A 12,402-nucleotide genomic window follows, 5' to 3' on the forward strand; every position below is an offset into this window, starting at 1 on the left:
CACGGTGATGGAATATTCAGCATTGCACCTGCACAAGGAAACACACCTGTCAGCTTCTTTAAAGTTCCTAGGCTTGAGGCAATGGCTTTCCCTGTTCAGTTCCCTACTGGACAGAATACATTGGACCAGGCAAGACAAGTCAAACTGTCCCCGAGCATGTATTTCAATGCAAGGCTTTTTTGTGTTGATACTCGTTTTGCAAGAGACACAAGCTACCTCTTCTTTGCGCAGTTTGTCACAGAAACACACATGGCCAAAAGCAGCATGTCCATCCAGTTAAGGAAAGGAAAACCCAATACCAGGGATGGACGGAAAATATCCAACAAGCTGCTACAGGACAAGTGTGAGGTTGAGAGGTTGGTGCGAAACCGAGATGCCACAAGGTTCATGCAACCACTGAGAGGGAGTCCAGCTTACTGGGATAAAAATCTGAAGAATTTGCTAGCCATGGTCAGACAATTGGGTAAGCCAACATTTTTTCTTACCTTCTTTGCTGCAGAATTCAGATGGCCAGAGGTAATAACGGCAATAAAGGCACAACAAGGTCAAAAGGTGGATTTTGCGGGGCTAGACTGGGCTGAAAAGTGTGACATTCTTCGAGGCAACCCAGTGACCACCATGCGCATGTTTGACAAACGGGTTGATGCTCTGATGCGAGAGCTGCTGTTGGGTCCTGCACAGCCAATTGGTGAAGTTATCGATTACTTTTACCGGGTTGAATTTCAGGCGAGAGGGAGCCCTCATATACATTGTCTCTGTTGGGTAGCAGGAGCTCCTATATTTGGACAAGACAGTGATGACAAGGTGTGTGCCTTTATAGATCATAACATCTCATGCCAGCTGCCTGATGAAGCCAAACAGGCCTTACTTCACAGATTTGTAACAGAACTTCAAATGCACAGCAGATCTCATTCAAAATCATGCAAGAAAGGTAACAGAGTATGCAGATTTGGATTTCCAAAGCCACCTATTAGAAAAACGAGGATAACTTACCCGATGCCAGAAGAACAAGGAGATTGTGCAATGAAACCACAAGCAGCCAAAAACAAACTGAAACCAGTCTGGGATTTGCTTAAAAACCCAAAAGTGCAGCTTGAAGACATGTCACAGCTACTGGCACAGTGTGATATGACTTTGAATCAGTACAACTCCTACATTCAGGCATTGACCTCCTCAAGCGTGATTCTAATGAAGCGTGATGTCAAGGACTGCTGGGTGAACAACTATAATCCACATTTGCTGACGGCCTGGAACGCCAACATGGACATCCAGTACATTCTTGATGAGTATGGTTGCATCATGTACATGTTGTCCTACATATCCAAGCCAGAACGGGAGCTGAGTGACTATCTCAAAACAATAGTCAAAGAAATGAGCCCAGAAACAGCGACAGAACGAGAAGAAATGAAAGAGGTTCTTCAGGCTTATTCAAAACACAGAGAGGTCAGCGCCCAGGAGTCTGTGGCCCGTACGTGCAGCCTGAAAATGAAGTCTTGCTCACGTGAGGTTGTTTTTCTGCCAACTGGTGACAACGCACTGAAAATGAGTCTCCCGCTCAGTGCATTGCAGAACAAACCAGCCGATTCTCTTAATGTGTGGATGACGAGTTTTGTCGACAAATACAGAGCCAGACCTGAAACACCAGAGTTTGAGTCCATGTGTCTGGCAGACTTTGCATCCCATTACAGGGTTGTCTATGGCAAGCAGAAGGAAGATGGCAAGCAAAAGGAAGACAGCAAGCGTGTCAGCCTATTGAATGAAATGGGAATGATTCAAAAACGCACGAGAGGGAAGCCTGCAATCATCAGGTACGCACGCTTCTCAGAGAAGAAGGACCCTGAGAACTACTACGGCAGACTGCTTAAACTGTACCTCCCCCACCGTTCAGAGTCATCACTGAAAACTGTAAGGTTCCCAACACACCAGGATTTTTACAAAGGCGCCTGTGTGAGCTTACCAGGAGAAGAAGCAATCCAAGCAGTGTCTGCAATTGTTACCAGCAACCAAAAGAAGTTCGAACAACACAACAAAATTGTGGAACAAGTCTTGGATGACTTTGTAAAAAACGGACCTGTTGAAGATGCTTGGAACACCTTTGCCCCAGAAGCTGAGTTGGATAGGTTGGAATGTGTAGAGGAACGCAAAGAAGGGGAGCCACTTCATGAGAATGAACAAGATGATGTTCCGGAGTATACACGTCACAAACAAACAGGTGGAATTGCGCTTACTGTGAAAGCCCCACAAATGTGCCCTGATTTCCTTCGGAAAATGTACAGAAACCTTAACCGGACACAAGCTCAGACATTCTACTCAGTTTGTGACTGGTGCACTAACCATGTGCGTGACCTAAATCCTGACCCATTCTATTACTTTGTCACTGGTGGTGCAGGGACAGGCAAATCACACCTGATAAAGTGCATCTATGCTGAGGCGACAAAGATACTCTGTAAACTTACCAGACTACGTGAGGAAGCAGACATATCCATGCCCAGCGTTTTACTAACTGCATTTACAGGAACAGCAGCTTTCAACATTTCAGGCAACACATTGCATTCTCTGCTGAAGTTGCCAAGAAGCTTGAAGCCACCCTACCAAGGACTTGGAAATCTAATAGATGAAGTGAGGGCACAGCTGTCAAATGCGGAGATCATTGTTATTGACGAGGTGTCAATGATTTCAAAGCCCCTGTTTGCCTACATCAACTGGAGATTACAGCAAATCAAAGGCAGTAAGAAACCTTTTGGTGGTATGTCAGTACTAGCAGTAGGAGACTTTTACCAGGTCCCCCCGCTGGGAAAAAGTAAGCCACTCTGCGTGTTTGAGGAAAATACCAATGACGTCTGGAAAGACAACTTTCAGATGATCACGCTGACAGAGATCATGCGACAGAAGGAAGACATTTCATTTGCTGAGCTTTTGAATAGAATCAGAGTCAAGCAGAAGACTGGCACCTTAAGCAATGATGACAAAGCTCTGCTTGCTCAGGCTTTTACAGATCCCACCCACTGCCCTAATGACGTGCTACACATATTTGCCACCAACAAAGAGGTTCACAAACATAATGCTGCAACTGTGTCTGTTCTCCATTCAAACGTCACCAACATAGATGCCGACGATTACAGAAAAGACCCTAAGACAGGAGTGATGCTGAGGCAACACCAACCTTTCAAAGGACACAAAGACAATCTGATTGACACACTGCAAGCAGCTGAAGGTGCCCGTATCATGATCACAAGAAACATTGATGTAGAAGACGGGCTTGTTAACGGGACATTTGGCAAGATTGCAAGAATAATCATCCAGACTGAGAATGGTGCTACTACGGTAAACAAGCTTGGGCTTGTGCTGGACAATCCAAATGCAGGACAGAGATACCGTAACAAGTCGTCTTGTGATGCTGACAACTTGGTGTACATAGAAAGGGTAGAGGAAAACCTGAGACAGAAAGGAGTTGTTCGCAGGCAGTTCCCCCTGAAGTTGGCTTTTGGATGTACGATTCATAAGTGTCAGGGGATGTCGATACAGTCGGCAGTGGTCTCATTGAAACGGGTCTTCCAACCGGGAATGGCCTATGTTGCTCTGAGTAGAACGACTACACTACAAGGACTGTACATAACCGACTTTGATGAGAAGAAGATCTTTGCTGATCCTGAAATCACAGCTTCCCTGGATTCAATGAAGAATGCATCACTGGAAAGTGTTATGCCCCTCTTAAAGTTTCTACAGACAACAGACAAACAGCAAACATTAACAATTATCCATCACAACACGGAAGGATTACCAGCTCACATTGAAGATATCAAATCTCACCATGAGTTGACACTTGGAGATGTTTTATGTTTCACTGAAACTCATCTCTCAGGCTCTTCTGTTGCTGAAAGTCTCCAGCTGGAGGGCTACAACCTGTTCAAACGCAACAGACACCTCTCGTACACAAACCTTCCTGACATTGCAAGTAAAAGTGGCGGAGGTGTCGCCTTGTATGTCAGAAACCATTTCAAGGCCTATGAAAAGCAGTATCATCACAATGTGACTGACTTGGAGTTCTTGGTTGTCAAACTGGAGTCCCCTGTACAAGCTTTGATCGCTGTCGTTTACAGGCCACCGGATTACAGTATTGGCCAATTCCTTACTAACCTGCTGGGCCTCTTGGAATCTTTGGAAATAATGGATTGCCAACCTATAATACTCTGTGGAGATTTCAATGAAGATTTTCTGTGCAGAGAAAAGAAGCCAATATCTGACCTTCTTCACTCAAGAGGATATACTCAACTGGTCTGGGCAGCCACCACAGAAAAAAACACACTGTTGGATCACATTTACATCTCCAGGGTGCAGCAGTGTCTTCAGTCAGGAGTACTGCACAGTTATTACAGCTACCATTATCCTGTGTATTGTGTTTTGAGCAGTGGTTGTGAACACGCTTAGAGCCTGCATAAACAGGGCATGAGTGTTGCCAGGAAACAGTGGTTGTGAGACAGTGGTCATCAAACAGATAAAGTGGCAATGAGGGTCAGTTTACGTGGCCATAGTTATGTGGGACCATTTACAATTAGCTAAACATCATTCTCTATATTTCATGTTCGGTGTACTTGTTAGACACTGAACTCACTTACTCCCCCCCATCCATCACAGACATCTGTCCTCATCATATAGTAAGAGGAATACCGCGCTGTAGTGCACCCAAAAAGGGTACCTGTTCGTGAAATATTGTGAATGACCAAATAGGGGATAACCAAAATAGTGATGAAAATAACTTAGTGAAAAAAATTAAAAAAAACTACATAATAACAAAAGCAGCCACTCTATGTGAGATACACACACTAATACAACAATATAACAAATATAGCAGCGCTGTAAATAGGAGTAAATACTAGTACCAGTGTTGAATAGGACTAATTGGTTAGAACCCAAATTAAATAACTAACACAGTTCTTGAAACCTAAATCAATAAGTGTTCACTGGACAGTCCTAACACAGTGAATAAAGTCCAAATAAATGTTGTGAAAATACATAGGCTCAGACCCCATTTTTTTAAAGCAGGAAATGTAAAATAGAGAAAATTCCTCCACCGCACCACGGTGGTAGCTGAAAATAAAATGCGCGCTTACCAAACGGCAAGCACAAGGGGGCTTGCGACCTTAACCCGGTCAGGGCCTTTCATTGGATGGGCTTCTAGGAAACGACATGCCACTTCATACAGCCAAAGGGTGATGATACCACTAGTCCACCAAGTCACAGGAAATCACTCTTATCATGGAGATTAATAAAAGACTCCTAGCTGGGGGGTTGTTCTCATTTAGGGGTACCCCGGGAAAAGAGAGGGAAACAACATAGCGTAATCCTGGTTTTGAGGTTTATTAAAAGAATTAAAATAACACTTACAGTGTAGCAGATTCAAATAAGCATAAGAAGCCGGCTGGCTAAAACGATCACCCGTCCTACAGACGGTAGCACGTCAGCTCGCCCTATCACACTGTCCTCATCACACTCACCCTCTCCTTCCTGTGCTATAGCCTGCTTGCTGATTAGTAAGACAAAGAAACAGCAAGGAGCAAAACTGCAGAGAAACTGAAAATTTGTAAGGGTTTAAAGTATATGCTTTAATGAATTGCCTTGTATCCAAAAAGTTCAAAAAGTTGACTGTTCAAAATGTTAATGTTAATGTATAACGGAAATATACCGCCAGTTCGCTTGTGATGCAATATATTGAAATTATATGTACACTGTGTAAACTGTTTTTGACACACTTGATTTTGGGACGTGAGTCCGTCAGGTGCTATGCTTTGGCTGGGGCGGAATAAATCCTGGTAACCCTTAAGTCTGTGTCCGACAAAGTCATTTACCGATATTTCTACCTTCTACATCATTAGCACTTGTGCACTTTTTAAATTTGATCAATCAATTTTTTAGTGTAATGTTTACTATCTTTACTCACTACAAACACTCCACACAGTTACTCTGCCCATCTGCCCAGTTCAACCTTTCCACAGTTACTCCAACCACACAACAGTTACTCCAGGCACTCCCCCCAGTTACTCCGCTCACTCCAGATGTAGAGGCAAGAACACTTTTCACAATTTCCCCAGAAATTGTACCTTTTCTAGTTCTTATTATTATTATAGCCAAATTTACCACCCTAACTCCTCCCACAGTTTTTACACTACATAGACAAGTAATATACCGAAACGTGTGGATTGTTCCCGAATGGTGTGCTATTACTTTGTGGAACGTTTCGCCGAATGGTTCACGAAATATCGTAGTTTTTGCGGCGAAATTGGTCCCATAGGAATGAATGGGGAAACTAGAGTGGGAGATGGCAAAAGCTGGAAAATCAGAACATGATTTCTAAACTGCCGCCACTCCCTCATTTTCAAGCCCACCTACACAAATCTTATATCAAAACGTTCAGCTATCCCTGCTGCCACTAAACATGTCCACGGCTAAGCCATAGTCCTGATAGTTTTCACAATATGACCATTTGTTTGCAACTCACGCCGTCCATTGACATTCATTGAAACTACACTCTAGCTCCTTCAAATTTGAAGGGCAATTTCTAAACTGCGACCGTGCCTTCATTTTTAATATTTCAGAGACATACTATGTATCAAAATCTAGGTCTGGGTCTTGTGATTCTCACAATATAAAGATCTTCGCTGTAGGATGTATAGTTTTTAAAATACGGCCATTTGTTTAGAGGTAATTTCAGGAAATTTTAGCCATTAATCAGCGTGTTCTGTGTTTGTTTTGTTGCCATGGTTACCAAAGCTTCTGTTATACACAGGGGGGGAGGTGGCTGGAGCATCTCAGCTCTGATTACAGAGCCCGGGGGAGGGGACAGACACACCATGTACTGATTTATAATAGAGGAATATGATGGGGCAGTTTTGATGGGGTAATTCTGATGGGGCAGTTTTGATGAAGTAGTATTTGGGAAGCATAAACAGGGCATGAGCGTTGCTAGGAAACAGTGGTTGTAAACACAAGATGCTGAGACACCCCAAACGCATGTGACTTCATCTGCTAGACTTGATAATGCTTGTAGACTCCTCCCACAGTTTTTACACTACAGAGACAAGTAATATACCGAAACGAGCGGATTGTTCCCGATTGGTGTGTTATTACTTTATTGAATGTTTCGCCGAATGGTCCACGAAATGACGTTTTTGCGGCGAAATTGGTCCCATAGGAATGAATGGCGAAATGTTCAAAACTAGAGTGGGAGGTGACAAAAGCTGACAACCCCATGATCAGCCAAAACATTATGACCACCCCATGATCAGCCAAAACATTATGACCGCCCCATGTAAAAAAAAATATATTTTTGAAAAAAATAAATAATTTTTGAAAAAAATAAATAATTTTTGAAAAAAATAATTTTTGAAAAAAAAAAAATCATTTTTGAAAAAAAAAAAATATTTTTGAAAAAAAAAAAATTATTTTTGAAAAAAAAAAATTATTTTTGAAAAAAAAAATATTTTTGAAAAAAAAATTACTTTTAAAAAAAAAATTATTTTTGAAAAAAAAAATATATTTGAAAAAAAAATATTTTTGAAAAAAAAAAAATATTTTTGAAAAAAAAATTACTTTAAAAAAAAAATAATTTCGAAAAAAAAATTATTTTTGAAATAAAAAAATTCATTTTTGAAAAAAAAAATTACCTTTGAAAAAAAAATTACTTTTGAAAAAAAAAATTCATTTTTGAAGAAAAAAAAATTCATTTTTGAAGAAAAAAAAATCATTTTTGAATAAAAAAAATTCATTTTTGAAAAAAAAAATTACTTTTGAAAAAAATGTTCAGCTCTTTCAGCGAATGATGAAACTTTTTTACTACTATTTATACTTTTTAAAATATTAAGCTTTTTAACACTTTTCACAGTTACTCAAGCCACTCCACCCCACCCAGTTACTCCGCCCACTCCAGTTGTAGAGGCAAGAACACTTTCACAATTTTCCCAGAAATTGTACCTTTTCTAGTTCTTATTCTTATTATTATAGCCAAATTTACCACCTTAACTCCTCCCACAGTTTTTACACTTTATACACTTTTTGAAAAAAATGTTCAGCTCTTTCAGCTAATGATGGGACTTCGTCAACTTTTTTATTACTATTTATACTTTTTAAAATATTAAGCTTTTTAACACTTTTCACAGTAACTCCAGCCACTCCAACCACACAACAGTTACTCAAGCCACTCCACCCAGTTACTCCGCCCACTCCAGTTGTAGAGGCAAGAACACTTTTCACAATTTCCCCAGAAATTGTAGCTTTTCTAGGTGGTCTTGCTATGCAAGAACACTTAATGATGTAAAAAGTCAAGCATCAAGTTTCACAACTGTCTGGTGTTTAGAAAAGAATGATCTTTGCAACAATTGTGATAACCTCTGCAATGTAACTTGCGAATATCTTCTAGAAAAACAACTTCTGTGCTATGAAGACAACCTAAACAATCCATTCAACTAGCATTTAATAAGGCTCCTTTCACACAATAAGCCTGCTCTTATCCGCCTGAGCGAGCCACCTATTGACTCCTATGGAAAGGCACAGGTTATGAATATACATATTTTTCTCAGCCAATCAGATTTCAGTGGAGATGTGTCCGCTGACACCCATCTGCCATCCAATCCGCTCAAGACAGACGTATGGCAATACGTTTGTCATCCGTCTGGCGGATTGGATGGGATCTGATGAAAACGGTCATCCGATCTCCCCATATAAATCAGCGGAGCTCTGACAGGTCCCTCCCTGCTCAGTGAGCAGAGACAGGCCTGTCATCCGCTGGCTCAGCGGAGATCAACAGAGCGATCTCCCGCTGAACTAGTGAAGCCCGCTGAGTGGATCCGCTCCATGTGAAAGGGGCCTTAGGCAGCCCCTTGTACTGCATAGTGGATGGTAGCTCTAAAGGAGATTGTACAATCAGATTGTATAGTGTATGGCCAATCTTGGAGACATTTCCACATAACTGCCTGGGACAGCAGAGTAGGTAAAGAGGAGAGTTGTTGTCATCGAGACAAAAAAAACTAAACTATATTTATATTTTGCGCAAAAACGCAAACACATCAATAAAAAATCGTGCAGAAAACACATGTGAGTGAATAGATCACTATAAATCAATTATTATCGTGTTGAAAAAGTCTCAACAAAGACAGGATGAACTTTAAAATAAAGAATCCATAAAGACCGCTTATAATTAATGTGTTAAAAAGTCCCAAAAACAGACACGATGAATTTGAAATAGAATGACAATGAAGGCAACTTCTGATGCAGCCCCTCGAAATCTGCAATAGTGACTGGTCAATGCTTAATATCCGAACAGAGAATGAAGGTAAAAATAGCCAAATGGCCTCTTACTGGACACGATGGACCCCAAATTATAGGGATCAAACTCGCCTGATATCCACAATATAAGATGTTCCACCTGGTCCACTCCAAAGAGGACTAGCCGCTCGCTCTCGTCTGGGACAGGGAGCTGGTTTAATAACTTTCCAGCCTTCCAGTTGCTCTGCTCGATGCTCCTCCAATTAGTTTCAAAGGGGTTTAGAAGTAAAAGAGGAACTTCATGGTGCAGTAAATAATGGTAGTTTTATTCCAAAATTTTTGGAATAGCGAAGAAATACAATGCAACACACAGCTACAAGCTATCAAGTGTTTGGCTGGAAAGTTATTAAACCATCTCGGTGTCCCAGACGAGAGAGAGCGACTATTCCTCTTTGGAGTGGACCAGGTGGAACATCACAGCTGATACTGTAGATACAGTCAGGTCCATAAATATTGGGACATCAACACAATTCTAATCTTTTTGGCTCTATACACCACCACAATGGATTTGAAATTAAACTAACAAGATATGCTTTAACTGCAGACTTTCGGCTTTAATTTGAGGGTATTTACATCCAAATCAGGTGAACAGTGTAGGAATTACAACAGTTTGTATATGTGCCTCCCACTTTTTAAGGGACCAAAAGTAATGGGACAATTGGCCTCTCAGCTGTTCCATGGCCAGGTGTGTGGTAGTCCCTCATTATCCCATTTACAAGGAGCAGTGTGCTATTTGCATTTGGAATCTGTTGCTGTCAACTCTCAATATGAGATCCAAAGAGCTGTCACTATCAGTGAAGCAAGCCATCATTAGGCTGAAAAAACAAAACAAACCCATCAGAGAGATAGCAAAAACATTAGGTGTGGCCAAATCAACTGTTTGGAACATCCTTAAAAAGAAAGAACGCATTTAAGCGAAATTTTTCCGTGATAGTAATGGAATAGTTCCTGTGGTCCTCCGATGTTATACATCCCTTAGGAATTTCTTGTTGCCCTTTATTCCACCTAAGGACTCCTACCATTGTTATGGGGGTCTCTATTGGTGGTCCCGGACCCTCTCAGAGAGTTCTAAAAACTCTCCTGAGATCCTCCTACACCCTATTATTTAGCCTTTATATACTGCTAAATTGTCTTCATATTGGGTTTGTTCGATTCTTCTCTCTTTTTTTCTTTTTCAATTCTATTGCTTCTTTCTTTAATCTTTGCTATTCCCTCCTGCCTCTCGGGTTGGTGATCCTGGCTCTTGGTGAATACTCTGCTTGTTATGCTATAATATTCTGGTATGCAATAGTTGAGTACAGCGCTGCGCTAAAGGAAGTAAACAGCAGCCGACACACCTGTAGACTCAGGATTAAACTAACATTAAAGAATTCAAAAAGTGTGGCGCTATAAACTCCGTACATAAAGAATAATTGAAATGAATCTAAAGAATGAACACTCTAAAATATTGAGTGATTACAAAGCAAACATTTCAGTGTAAACCAAAAAGTGCTTACGTGAAGGGAATGTGATTGGTAAACAAAACTTAAATACATTCACTAAATCCAATAATAGGTGAAAAAACATCACAAAATAATATTATATATAAAGTCCATGTCATAATAAGTGAGAAAACTGTGATGATAGTGCATAAACGATGATGGACAGGTGTCTCCTGAGCATGCGGAAGGGTTGTTTAGACCAAGCAACCTGGTAGGTGAATGGACCACGAGGAGACCAAACGTGCACAAAGGATTGGAATTAGTGCCAGAACCGTCACCAGGAATCACAGAGGCTTACCAGAAATATTGGCCTGAAATAGCATATGCCAAAACAGGTCAAAAAGGCTTGATGACCGACAGGTCTGAATATAACAACTGGTCAGATGTCGTCGTCACACAGAGAAGGGGGGAAGGAAATCAGCACGGCTTCCTCTTCACTGGCCTATGGTGTATCCAGTGAAGAGGAAGCCATGCTGATTTCCTTCCCCCCTTCTCTGTGTGACGACGACATCTGACCAGTTGTTATATTCAGACCTGTCGGTCATCAAGCCTTTTTGACCTGTTTTGGCATATGCTATTTCAGGCCAATATTTCTGGTAAGCCTCTATGATTCCTGGTGACGGTTCTGGCACTGATTCCAATCCTTTGTGCACGTTTGGTCTCCTCGTGGTCCATTCACCTACCAGGTTGCTTGGTCTAAACAACCCTTCCGCATGCTCAGGAGACACCTGTCCATCATCGTTTATGCACTATCATCACAGTTTTCTCACTTATTATGACATGGACTTTATATATAATATTATTTTGTGATATGCTATAATATTCGCATTCGTTGTTTTATGGCTCCTATAAATATCTTGTCATTAAATGTACAGGGGTTTAATACTCCACATAAGCGAACCAAGGCTTTACGCTCTTTTGCTATGAAAAAAGCTAATATTATATGTTTGCAGGAAACGCATTTTACTGACAAAGTTTATCCCAAATTTCTTTCATCATCATATCCACAATTCTATACTGCTTCAGCTACGGTTAAACAGCGCGGAACTCTCATTGGTTTTCACCGTTCCACTCCGTTTAACCTTGTATCCAAAATAACAGACCCTGAAGGACGATATGTTCTCCTAACAGGATTTATTTCTGATAATCCTATTACTATTGTGTCTTATTATGTCCCTAACAAACGCCCAACTGCTTTCTTATCTCACCTTTTTCAACTTATAGAAGTACATAAGTTTGGTACTGTTGTTATTTGTGGGGATTCTAATGCTACTATTTTCCCGTTCTTAGATAAATCTCCCCCTGGACCTACCACAAACTCAATAAACCTAACTTTTCAACATCTACTCACCACTCATAGCCTGGTAGATACTTGGCGAGAGATGAACCCTATTAGTAGGCGCTTCACTCATTATTCTTATCCGCATAACTCTTTTTCACGAATAGATCATATTCTAATCCCGTCAAGTATGCTACCAGAAATCATATCATCCAAAATCATTCCTTTTCCATGGACAGACCACTGCGCAGTATTCATTACCATTGCTTCCACAATTCCTAGATCACACGATACCACTTGGTGTATAAACGATTCAATTCTGAC

Source organism: Aquarana catesbeiana, linkage group LG07 (genome assembly GCF_042186555.1).
Source record: "Aquarana catesbeiana isolate 2022-GZ linkage group LG07, ASM4218655v1, whole genome shotgun sequence".
Lineage (NCBI taxonomy): Eukaryota > Metazoa > Chordata > Amphibia > Anura > Ranidae > Aquarana > Aquarana catesbeiana.